Raw genomic sequence first — 13197 nt, forward strand, 5'->3', positions numbered from 1 at the left:
GCACCGCCCCACCCCTTGCTCTCTCCCCGCACTGCCCGCCCCCTCCCCCCACGCCCCCGGCCTCGCCTCCTCCCCGCAGTGCCCCGCTCCCTCCCCGCACGGCACCGCCCCCTTTCTTCGGCCTCAGCTCTTGGCGGGAGCTCACTCCCCACCGCCTCCCGCAGAAGCCCAATCACAACCATCCAGAGAGAAAAATGACTATTCTGCATTTATAATCTTCCCCCAGTAGCTGTCGCCGTGACTTGGGCTCCACCTTGCAATGTGTGGACGCGCGCTGTGTAAGTCGCACGCGTGTCCGTGTGCTAAACGTATGGGTGGGTGCGTGTGCACACAAGCCGGCCTCGCCGGCTGTGGACAAGACCCTGAAGTGAGAAACCATCTTCATCGCACGTGAGGAAAACTAACATTGTTCCACGAGACATTCCTAACTCTTCACTGATGGTTACGAATGTGTAAGGAAATATAAAGAATAGCAAAACTAATCACTTATACTGTAAACCATCACACACACGGAGACTTGAACTGTGTTCTTTCTGTGCAGGAAAAGCTTAACAGGAGTGGCTTGAACCGGGCTTGTCTTCTCGTGGACGTGTCGTTTTGTGCACAGAGAGCATCTTTTCCGAGTCTTGGCAGAACGTCCCGTTTGGATCACTTTCAACACGTTATTCATTATCCTCTGGGCGTTCCCTGTCACAGTGCCTTGAATGCCTCGTCTGTCCTCTGGGATGTATGGTCCTTTTTTCCAAGCCTCTTTCCTCAACTTCTCATTCCTGCGTTCCCCTGGGGGCAAATCTGGAGTCTTTGGAAAGGTGTCGAGGTCAGTATTCCCACAGGTGCCTATTTTTTTTTTTAATAACTCCAGTTACATTCCGTGCATATTTCATGTCACTTCCATCTTTATCATTTTTTTGTTTCTTTGCTGCACTTCCATCGCCCGATTCTATCTTTCAGTTACCTATGTTTGTTTTTTGCTTGCAGGGTGGGGTGGGGGGTTGGGTAGGGGCGGATGGTGGGTGGAGGTTGGGTTTTCTTTTAACAAGGTTGTGTGGGTTTATCACTAGGAGAAAAGGAGGCAACACAGTGATACACTTTGCTGTTAGTGTCTGAGCTTAAAAATGCTCAAAATTTGTAGAGACCTGGATGAACCTAGAGAGTGTCATTCAGAGTGAAGTATGCAGACTGTAGTCTGCCAGTCTCCTCTGTTCATGGCATTTCCCAGGCAAGAATACTGCAGTGGGTTGCCATGCCCTCCTCCAGGGGATCTTCCCAACCCAGGGATTGAACCCAGGTCTCCTGCATTGCAGGCGGATTCTTTACCCTGTGAGCCAGGAGGGAAGCCCAGAAGAAAGGCTTACTTACTACTATGTATAAAATAGATAACTAATGAGAACATACTGTACAGCACGGGGAACTCTACTTAATGCACTGTGGTGACCTAAAAAGGAAGAAAATCCAAAAAAGCAGAGATAAATGTACTTGTGTGGCTGTTCAATGGAAACTATAATAACAGTGTAAAGTAAATTCAGTAAAAGTTAATTTAAAAAAAAAATTTTCAGAGACCAAATACTGACAGCTCTGAAAGAACTTCTTCGATTGCTCTCTGGCCATGATGCACCTGTTGTGTAGTGATTTCTGGACTAAAAACCTGGTGTCAACTTAGTACTAGATGAGCTGGTACTAGACACATTTACTCACACTGTGCCATGACAACTGAAATTTGAACCATATCATTGATCCGCTGGTATTATTGAATTAAACTATGATAGCTGACTTCAGGCATATCTGAACCCTCAAAGCAAGGACTGCCTGGAAGCAGTCTGTGTATGTCTGTCTGTGTATATGAAGAGCACAGATAACAAGTTCACCCACCGGAAAGAATGATCAAATGTCATCCCACTCTCTCTGCAGTGTGTCACTCATGTACCTCTGCTTAAATGCTTCATTTCCAAAATAATTAGCACATAGGAAAATTAGAACAAAACAGTCTCCTAGTTTAGGCTCTTAATTTCACAGCCACTTTGGTAGAAAACTTGGTCTAAATCTATTTCACTTTTGCTTATTCAGAGGTTTTAGCTCTCACGTAAAATGAGGGATTGGAAGATCTTTCACACTTCAAATGTATATACTAGGGAGAAGACCTTTTAAAAGACATCAGGACCTGTACTTATCTATTTACCATTTCTTACATGTGCTCAGTCTTTTGTACCACCCTGCTATATTGTTGTAAGATATTTGATGAAAAGGTAAGATGTAAGATATTTGATGAAATACTGCACTATCAAGGATTTAGAGAAATAGAGGTTGAGGGGATCTATTCAGGATAAAGAGAGATAAAAATAAATCTGGCAGAAGCACTTCCAGAATGGCAGAAAAATCTGGTTCCCTGTAAAAAACAAAATACCAGCTTAAATTGTTAAATCAACCTTTTCGGAACTCCAGACATTAACCAAAGGCTTCCAACCATCCAAAGATTGTTTTTCAATAAAAATGACTAAAGCTTGATAGGAACAGTGACTCTGATGGCATTGTAACTTGCCCAATTCCCAACCCCTCCTATCCGGTTCTGTCATAGCCTTGGGAACTAATAGCCTCATAACTATAGTAGCTTTGAAACCCAGTAGACTAGCAGCCACTGGATGGGAGGAATGGGTTTAGATAGTCTTAAAACCCCATCCCTAGAGAGTTGTCATTATTTGACCTGTTGGCAGCTCCATTCACAGGGCTCATCTTTATTTACCTGCTTCAGAATTCACTCTGTGCAAACAGTCCTATCCCTAGGGCATTTGTTAAAAACAATCAACAGCAGTTGTTTAACATCACAGCTGCCTGAGGTGGTAAAACCAATTGGGGCTAACAAGAGGTTAACCAAAAAATGAAAGCAAAAATGGGGAATGAGAGTCCATAGGGTGCCTTGAAAGCTAGCTCTGACATATTCCTGAGAATCCAGAATGTCTTGCACAGTGCAAGACTGTGCACACTCTTGAAACATCTGAAAAGGCCCTAATCTCTCACTTCAGGTTGACTTAGAGGTTTCGAGCCAGCAGAAAGTGAAGGCAAAGGAAGAGTTGTAAGTTACCTACCAGAATATTGAAGGCATAAAAAGAAGAAAATAAACTCTATCCCTGCTTCCACTTTTTCCCCTTCTATTTGGCATGAAGTGATGGGACCAGATGCCATGATCTTAGTTTTTTGAATGTTGAGTTTTAAGCCAGTTTTTTCACTGTCACCCTCATCAAGAGGCTCTTTAGTTCCTCTTCACTTTCTGCCATTAGAGTGGTATCATCTGCATATCTGAGGTTGTTAATATTTCTCCCAGAAATCTTGATCCCAGCTTGTGATTCATCCAACCTGGCATTTCACATGATGTATTCTGAATATAAGTTAAATAAACAGTGTGCATTTATATATATGTACTTATATGTAACTGGAATGATAATAATACTAATAGTGCAAAGGAGAAGAGAGAGAATGGAGCACAACTGGAGCTTAGTTTGGGTGTACTACTGAAATTAAGCTAGTGTTAATTCTACCTAGATTATTTTAAGTTAATTGTAATCCCCAACACAACCATTAAAAATGACTCTTTAAAATATAGTAAAAGAAACAACAAAGACATTAAAATACTACAGTAGAAAATATATAGCACAAAAGAAGGCAATAATAAGGAAACAGACGAACAAAAAGACATAAGATATATAGAGAACAAATAGCAAAATGGCAGTCATAAATCCTGCCTTATCAGTAATTTCATTAAATGTACATGTACTAAATACTCCAATCAAAAGACAGAGACTGACAAAATATATATAAAAACACGATCCAACTATATACCGTCTACAAGAGACACTTTAAAGTCACAAATTGGTTGAAAGTAAAAGAACAGAAAGACATATGCCATGTAAAAAGAAAGATGCAGTGGCTATACTAATATCAGACAAACTAGACTTTCAGCTGTAAATTGTTCCTAGAAACAAAGAACATTTTATACTAACAAACAGGTCAATCCATTAAGAAAGCATAACATTTAAGAAACGCCTGTGTGACTTCCCTGCTGGCTCAGTGGTAAAGAATCTGCCTACCAACGCAGGAGACACAGGTTGGATCCCTCTCCAGGAAGATCCCACATGCCACTGGGCAACTGTTGAGCCTGTGATCTAGAGCCTGGGAGCTACAAGTACTGAATCCCCAGTGCCCTAGAGCCTGTGCTCCACAACAAGAGAAGCCACCACAATGAGAAGCACGCAACTAGAGAAAACCCCAGGGTGCAGCAACAAAGACCCAGCACCGCCAAAAAGAAAGAAATGTTTTTTTTAAAAAAAGTAAATACCGATATATTTTTTAAAAGGGAAGCACTTGTGTGCATAACAGCTGAACCCCAAAATAGCAAAAACTGACAGAATCAAAGGAGAAAACTAAACAATTCAACAACAAAAATTGGGGATTTCAACACCCTCACTTTCCGTAATGGATAGAATAAGGCAGATGATCAACAAGGAAAAAGAAGTCAAGAACAACACCAATATTCAACTAGACCCAACACATCTGTGGAACATTTGCACTCAACATGGTCAAATACACATTCTTTCCAAATGCACATGGAACATTTTTCAGGATAAATCATATATTAGGCCACAAAGCAAGCTCTCAATAAATTTAAAAGTAATGAAATCATACAAAGTATGTTTTCCAACCACAATGGAATCAAATTAGGAACCAGTAATAGAAGGAAATTTGGGGAATTCAAAAACATATGGAAATTAAAATACCCCCAAACCAAATAACCTGTGGAACAAAGAAGAAATCATAAGAAAAATTAGAAAAAATTATGACTGAGATAAAAAGTATAACATAGGACTTGGATACAGCTAAAGCAGTCCTCTGAAGGAAATTTAAAATTGTGATCCCAATAGTTTACACTTGATCTTAGCCAAAAGGCCAAGAAGCGATGATCCCAATAGTTTAAAAGATGAGAGTTGAAATTTATAGCCTAGCCTTCCATCTTAACAAATTAGAAGAGTACAGTAAACCTAAAGCAAGCAAAAAGAAGAAAATAATATACAGTGGAAAGAACCAAAATAGAGAATAGAAAAACAATAGAGAAAAATTAGCAAAAGGAAAGGTTGGTTCTCAGAAGAAATCAATAAAATTGACAAACTTTTAGCTAAACACAAAGGGGGGCAAAAGGGAGGAAAACACAAATTACTAATATTTGGGATGAAAGAAAGGACATCACTACCAATCTTATGGGAATAAAAAGGATTTGAATGGTATACTATCATAATTGTATGCCAACAAATTAAATAACCTGGATGAAATGGGAAAAGATCCAGAAAGACCAAACTACTGAAACTCAAGAAAAACAGAAAATCTGAACAGAACTGTATCAAGAGGCTGAATTCTAAAACTTAACCATCATTCAAAGCCCAAGTCCAGGGGAAAGGGTTTACTACTATCCCTCCAAAACAAAAAGAACTCGGTCTGGTATATAGTAGGCACTCAATAAATATTTGTTGAATTTGCATGAGGGCACAAATGCAAAATGAAAGACTCTATGACTTTTCATAAGGTATTTCATTATTGTAGCAAATGAGGAAAAACTACCCTTAGAGTTTTGCATGCAGTGTAGATAAATACTACAGCTGGAAAACTGACATCATTTTACAAAGTCAAAGGCATTAAAATGTGCTGCAGATTCTCAGAGGATAGCCAGTTCTTCAGAGGAAAAGGACTTCTTTCCTTATTTCAAGTGTAGTTTTAAAGACTTCAACATCCATGTGGATGGACTACCCGACACTCTTGCCTCTCATTACCCTGGCCTCATCTCTTCCAATGACTTTTCCCTGTTACATGTCACTCCCTGGGCCTGGACTCACATATCCAAAGCCAGTGGGGTGAGGCAGTCATAGCCTGAAGGTGACCGGGGTTTGTCCACAAGGAGCGGTGGGAGCTGTGACTCACCCGCCAGGTGCTGAGGTCCTTTTAGGAAAGGACCTGTCCGCAGTCATGTGGAGATGCTGGATTGTATTCCCATCCCTCCAGTTCATGTCAACAGTGATTTTCCTGGGCTGTCGCCCACGTGTTAAGTGTTACCAACAACATGGACTTTCAGTTTTAAGGTGGTGACATTCTTCATCCCTTTTTCTTCTCTCTTGAAAATCAGCTCAAAAGGATAAGCACAGGAACTTTTCTGGTAGTCTGTAGCTAAGACTCCCATACTCTCAATTCAGGAGCCCGGGTTCAATCCCTGGTCAGAAGAACTAGATCCCACATGTGGCAACTAAGAGTTGACATGCTGTAACTAAGATTAGACATGTATATTCCAATGTAAAACAAATATGTTTAAAAGATTCCACATGCCTCAAAAACACCTGGTGCATGCCACAACAAATACCTGGCACAGCCAAAAAAAAGAGTACAAGCATAAGAAAGGGAAATAAAAATTCCACCTTCCTTGAAATCTGGAGATATCTAAAACCCCATTTCAGAAGCTGAAAGCAGGGACTTTCTTGGCAGTCCAGTGGTTAAGACTCAGCCTTTCAATCCAGGGGATACAGGTTTGATCCCTGGATGGGGAGCTAAGATCCCACATGTCTTGGAGCCAAAAAAACTAAAAAAAAAAAAAAAAAAACATAAGCAGTATTGTAACACGTTTAGTATTAGTCCCTCAGTTGTGTCCGACTCTTTGCGACTCCATCGACTGTAGCCCGCCAGACTCTTCTGTCCATGGAATTCTCAAAGGCAAGATTACTGGAGTGGGTTGCCATTCCCTTCTCCAGGGGATCTTCCCAACCCGGGGATCCAACCCAGGTCTCCTATATTGCAGGCTGATTGTTTACTGTCTAAGCCACCAGGGAAGCCCAGCAAATTCAATAAAGACTTTAAAAGTGGCCCACATTAAAAAAAAAAAGGAAACCAATAACAGTTTTTTGTTCTTTTTTTTTTTTTAAAGAAGAAATTGAAAGCAGCATAAAAGTAGTAAGCGTTTCAGCAGAAGGAAGGGGTTCATGAACCCAAGAACCTACCCAGGGTGGTGTCATGAAGCAGGCTCTCTTCCCCTGCAGAGATGCTGAGGAATACCAGGGAGGCACCAGGTACCACAGAAGACGGATGAAGGTGAGGGAGACAAGAAGCATGGAACACAGGGGCTTTATTTGAAAGATCAGATAAGAAATGTCATTTCTTATAGATCAATGGAACAAAATAGAAAGCCCAGAGATAAATCCACGAACCTATGGACACCTTATCTTTGACAAAGGAGGCAAGGATATACAATGGGAAAAAGACAACCTCTTTAACAAGTGGTGCTGGGAAAACTGGTCAACCACTTGTAAAAGAATGAAACTAGAACACTTTCTAACACCATACACAAAAATAAACTCAAAATGGATTAAAGATCTAAATGTAAGACCAGAAACTATAAAACTCCTAGAGGAGAACATAGGCAAAACACTCTCCGACATAAATCACAGCAAGATCCTCTATGACCCACCTCCCAGAATATTGGAAATAAAAGCAAAACTAAACAAATGGGACCTAATGAAACTTAAAAGCTTTTGAACAACAAAGGAAACTATAAGTAACGTGAAAAGACAGCCCTCAGATTGGGAGAAAATAATAGCAAATGAAGAAACAGACAAAGGACTAATCTCAAAAATATACAAGCAACTCCTGAAGCTCAATTCCAGAAAAATAAATGACCCAATCAAAAAATGGGCCAAAGAACTCAACAGACATTTCTCCAAAGAAGACATACAGATGGCTAACAAACACATGAAAAGATGCTCAACATCACTCATCATCAGAGAAATGCAAATCAAAACCACACTGAGGTACCATTACACGCCAGTCAGGATGGCTGCTATCCAAAAGTCTACAAGCAATAAATGCTGGAGAGGGTGTGGAGAAAAGGGAACCCTCTTACACTGTTGGTGGGAATGCAAACTAGTACAGCCGCTATGGAGAACAGTGTGGAGATTTCTTAAAAAACAGGAAATAGAACTGCCATATGACCCAGCAATCCCACTTCTGGGCATACACACTGAGGAAACCAGATCTGAAAGAGACACGTGCACCCCAATGTTCATCGCAGCACTGTTTATAATAGCCAGGACATGGAAGCAACCTAGATGCCCATCAGCAGACGAATGGATAAGGAAGCTGTGGTACATATACACCATGGAATATTACTCAGCCGTTAAAAAGAATTCATTTGAATCAGTTCTAATGAGATGGATGAAACTGGAGCCCATTATACAGAGTGAAGTAAGCCAGAAAGATAAAGAACATTACAGCATACTAACACATATATATGGCATTTAGAAAGATGGTAATGATAACCCTATATGCAAAACAGAAAAAGAGACACAGATGTACAGAACAGACTTTTGGACTCTGTGGGAGAAGGCGAGGGTGGGATGTTTCGAGAGAACAGCATCGAAACATGTATATTATCTATGGTGAAACAGATCACCAGCCCAGGTGGGATGCATGAGACAAGTGCTCAGGCCTGGTGCACTGGGAAGACCCAGAGGGATTGGGTAGAGAGGGAGGTGGGTGGGGGGATCAGGATGGGGAATACATGTAACTCCATGGCTGATTCATGTCAATGTATGACAAAACCCACTACAATATTTTAAAGTAATTAGCCTCCAACTAATAAAAATTAATGAAAAGAAAAAAAAAAAGAAATGTCATTTCTTTTGGTATCCCCTCCCGCCCCATCTGTTGGGCAACTACTCTTCCTCTATCCTGCAGAAATGGAGGAATGTTCCCAGGAGAGAAACTAGAGTGGAATCAGTACAGTAGGGTGGGCTGTCAGGCTGAAAGGGGGAGGAATGTGGGAAAGCCTGTACACTGAGTGCTGAGCCACTAAGCTCTTCTCCCCACCAGGCTCCTTATTACAGTGACCTCAGGCAGGAGACTCACACAGCCTGCCATGTGGATCATCAACACTACTGGTTAATCTATATACTTACTTATTGCGACTATTTAAGATTGTTCACTGGGGCTTCCCTTGGTGGCTCAGTGGTAAAAAACCTGTTTGCAATTCAAGAGATGCAAGTTCAATCCCTGGGTTGGGAAGATCCTCTGGAGAAGGGAATGGCAACCCACTCCAGTATTCTTCCCTGGAGAATTCCAGGGACAGAGGAGCCTAGTGGACTACAGTGCATGGGGTCTGAAAGAGTCAGACACAACTGAGTGACTAAGCACATAAGATTGCTTAGTACTGACCATAGTACCATAGTACCATGATTATATATCCTTTCTTATACAACTTTGAATTTTACCCAGAGTTGATACTTGCCTAGCTTTTCAATTTAATTTTCCTAGAATCCATGGCTAAGCATTCTTACATCTCCAGTGGGAATCTGAAAGGCCTTGCAATACAGCTTTCCATACTGTAAGCCAGCGAAGCCAAAATAAATAAATAAATAAATATTCTTTTAAAAATAGTTGCTGGTGCACAGCAAATTAAAGTTTAAAAAAAAAAAAAAGAAAGGGCGGGCTTCCCTGGTGGTCTAGTGGTTAAGAATCATCCTTCCAATGCAGGGACATGGGTCTGATCCCTGATCTGGGAAGATCCCATGTGCCATGCAGCAATAAGCCCCTGCAACAGAACAAGAGAAGCCACTGCAATGAGAAGCTTCCCCACAGCAACTAGAGAGTAGCCCCATCACCCACACACAGCAACGGAAGACCCAGCGCAGCCAAAAATGAATAATTTTTGTTTTTTAAGAAAAGATGCAGCAGCAGTGATTACACTGAAACTGGTCTATCCGGAGCAGTAACAGGAGCCAGAAGCCAGTAGGAGAGTCAATGCAGTGAAGGAAAATAAGAGTCAGAGTCGAATTCTACAGCCATTGAAAATACCTTTTAAGAATGATGGTGAAACAAAGACATTTTCAGTCAAACAAAAATTTGTCTTCAAATTTTAGTTTGTCTTCAGCAGACTTTCAATAGAGAAAATTTGAAATGACACATGTTTGTCAGAAGGAAAGTTTTCCTAGATGGTAGGTTTAAGACACAGGGATAAACAGTAAAGTGAATCCAAGCAAGTACTGATTAATAAAAGAATAATAATAATGTCTTCAAAGGCTAAACAAGAATAGCTAAAATTCATGGAAAAATGATTATAAGCTGGGAACTGTTCTAAGTTTCTTTTATTATGCAGGAAGAAATTAAGGGATTTATTCAGACTTCATTAGCTTAAGTAAGCATATTATAATTTCAAGGACAACTACTAAAAGAAATGAACAGAATGTATAACTTCTTAAACTACTTAGCCGGGTGACTGTTGCTCAGTTGCTAGACTCTTTATGACCCCACAGACTGCAGCTTGCCAGGCTCCCCTGTCCTTCACTATCTCCCAGAGTTTGGTAAATTTCATGTTCACTGAGTCGGTGATGCTATCTAACTATCTAATCCTCTGCCACGCCTTTCTTCTTTTGCCTTCAATCTTTCCCAGCATCAGGGTCTTTTCCAATGAGTCAGCTCTTTGCATCAGGTGGCCAAAGTATTGGAGCTTCAGCTTCAGCACCAGTCCTTTCAATGAATATTCAAGACTGTTTCCTTTAGGATTGACTGGTTTGATCTCCTTGCAGTCCAAAGGACTCTCAAGAGTTTTCTCCAGCACCAAAATTCAAAAACATCAGTTTTTCAGCAGTCAGCTTTCTTTATGGTGCAACTCTCACATCTGTACATGACTACTAGAAAAACCACACCTTTGACTCTTCAGACCTTTGTTGGCAAATTGATGTCTCTGTATTTAATACACTGTCTATGTTTGCCATAGCTTTCCTTCCAAGGAGCAACATTAGAGGGGACAACATTGGAATAACTAAAATACTCAGTAAATTCAAAATAAGCTTTAAAAAAAGGACAAAAAAGTGCAACAGGTATGACAAGTAGAAAGCACAAAATATGTTTTCAGACCTAAGTGCAAAGATATGTACAGTGTGAACTGTGCCTTTAGGAGTGGTGCAATGTTATGGCATTCATAATGTAGTACTAATTACATTTTATATAAATGAAATAAATGCCCCAGTCAAAAAAACAAAGATTTTCAGACTTCATAAAGACAAATTCTACCTGCATGTTATTTACAAGAAACGTATCTTAGAAGTATAAGGATTAAGGATAGAGAAAATTTGGAAGTGACATTATTAAATAAGACTTCCTGATACATTCTACACCAAAGAAAACTAGTATAGCTATATTAAGTGGGAAAATATTTTTAAAGAAAATAAAATTGCAGCAGTAAAGGAGGTCGAGGGTTTCCCAGGTGGCGCTAGTGGTAAAGAACCTGACTGCCAGTGCAGGAGACATAAGAGAAGTGGGTTCCATCCCTGGGTCAGACGGCATGGCTACCCACTCATGGACAGAGGATCCTGGCGAGCTCCAGTTCATAGTGTCATAAAGAGTCGGACACAACTGAAGCAACTTAGCATGCATAGCATGCATACATACAAAAAATATTGATTCATGGTTAAAAAGGTTCCATTGCTGAAACTATATAACAATCTTCAATTTGTATATTTTTCAACATATACCCTTAGGCTATGCAAAGAAATAGAGAAAAACAATAGAATTGGAAAGACTAGAGATCTCTTCAAGAAAATTAGAGAAAAATTCCAAGGAAACATTTCATGCAATGATGGCCACAATAAAGGAGAGAAACAGTATGGACCTAACAGAAGCACAAGATATTAAGAAGAGGTGGCAAGAATACACAGAACTATACAAAAAAGATCTTAATGACCCAGAAAACCATGGTGTGATCACTCACCTAGGCCAGACATCCTGGAATTTGAAGCCAAGTGGGCCTTAGGAAGCATCACTACAAAAAAGCTAGTGGAGATGATGGAATTCCAGCTGAGCTATTTCAAATCCTAAAAGATGATGCTGTGAAAGTGCTGCACTCTATATGCCAGCAAATTTGGAAGACTCAGTAGTGGCCACAGGACTGGAAAAGGTCAGTTTTCATTCCAATCCCAAAGAAAGGCAATGCCAAAGAATATTCAAACTACTGCACAATTGCACTCATCTCACATGCTAGCAAAGTAATGCTCAAAATTCTCCAAGCGAGGCTCCAACAGTACATGAACCAAGAACTTCTAAATGTCCAATCTGAATTTAGAAAAGGCAGAGGAACCAGATTTCAAATTGCCAACGTCCTTTGGATCATAGAAAAAGCAAGAGTTTCAGAAAAACATATACTTCTGTTTTATTGACTACGCCAAAGCCTTTGACTGTGTGGATCACAAAACTGTGGAAAATTCTTAAAGAGAAGGGAATACCAGACCACCTTACCTGCCTCCTGAGAAATCTGTATTTAGGTCAAGAAGCAACAGTTAGAACCAGACATAAAACAACAAACTGGCTCCAAATTGGGAAAGGAGTATGTCAAGGCTGTATATATGTCACCTTACTTATGTAACTTATATGCAGAGTACATCATGCAAAATGCCAAGCTGGATGAAGCACAAGCTGGAATCAAGATTGCTGGGAGAAAAAAAAAAAAAGATTGCTGGGAGAGATATCAGTAACCTCAGATATGCAGATGACACCACCCTGATGGCAGAAAGGAAAGAGGAACTAAAGAGCCTCTTAATGAAAGTGAAAGAGGAGAGTTAAAAAGCTAACTTAAAACTCAGCATTCAAAAAAGGCACATCATGGCATCCATTCCCATCACTTCATGGCAAATAGATGGGGTAACAATGGAAACCGTGAGAGATTTTATTTTTTTGGGCTCCATAATCACTGCAAGTGGTGACTTCGGCCATGAAATTAAGACACTTGCTCCTTGGAAGAAAAACTATGACCAACCCAGCATATTAAAAAGCATATCAGAAAGCAGAGACATTACTTTGCTGACAAAGGTCCGTCTAGTCAAAGCTATATGGTTTTTCCAGTAGTCATGGTATGGATGTGAGAGTTGGACCATAAGGAAAGCTGACTGCTGAAGAATTGATGCTTTTGAACTGTGGTGTTGAAGAAGGCTCTTGAGAGTCCCTTGGACTGCAAGGAGACCCAAACAGTCAATCCTGAAGGAAATCAGTCCTGAGTATTCTTTGGAAGGACTGATGCTGAAGCTGAAGCTCTAATACTTTGGCCACCTGATGCAAAGAACTGACTCATTGGAAAAGTCCCTGATGGTGGGAAAGATTGAAGGCAGGAGGAGAAGGGGGTGACAGAGG

The 13197-nt window shown here is 40.5% G+C and overlaps 1 long non-coding RNA gene across 2 annotated transcripts; it reads left to right on the forward strand.

Annotated features, from left to right (window-relative positions):
* Positions 1–53: 53 nt before the first annotated feature.
* Positions 54–7276, forward strand: LOC122706688. 2 transcript variants are annotated; one of them, XR_006344440.1, is made up of 3 exons: positions 54–278; positions 542–817; positions 6950–7276. It is a non-coding gene; the product is annotated as an uncharacterized LOC122706688 (long non-coding RNA). The 2 variants fall into 2 exon arrangements; XR_006344441.1 differs by lacking the exon at positions 54–278 and adding an exon at positions 317–452.
* Positions 7277–13197: the final 5921 nt, after the last annotated feature.

The sequence above is a fragment of the Cervus elaphus genome, chromosome 13 (assembly GCF_910594005.1).
Source record: "Cervus elaphus chromosome 13, mCerEla1.1, whole genome shotgun sequence".
NCBI lineage: Eukaryota > Metazoa > Chordata > Mammalia > Artiodactyla > Cervidae > Cervus > Cervus elaphus.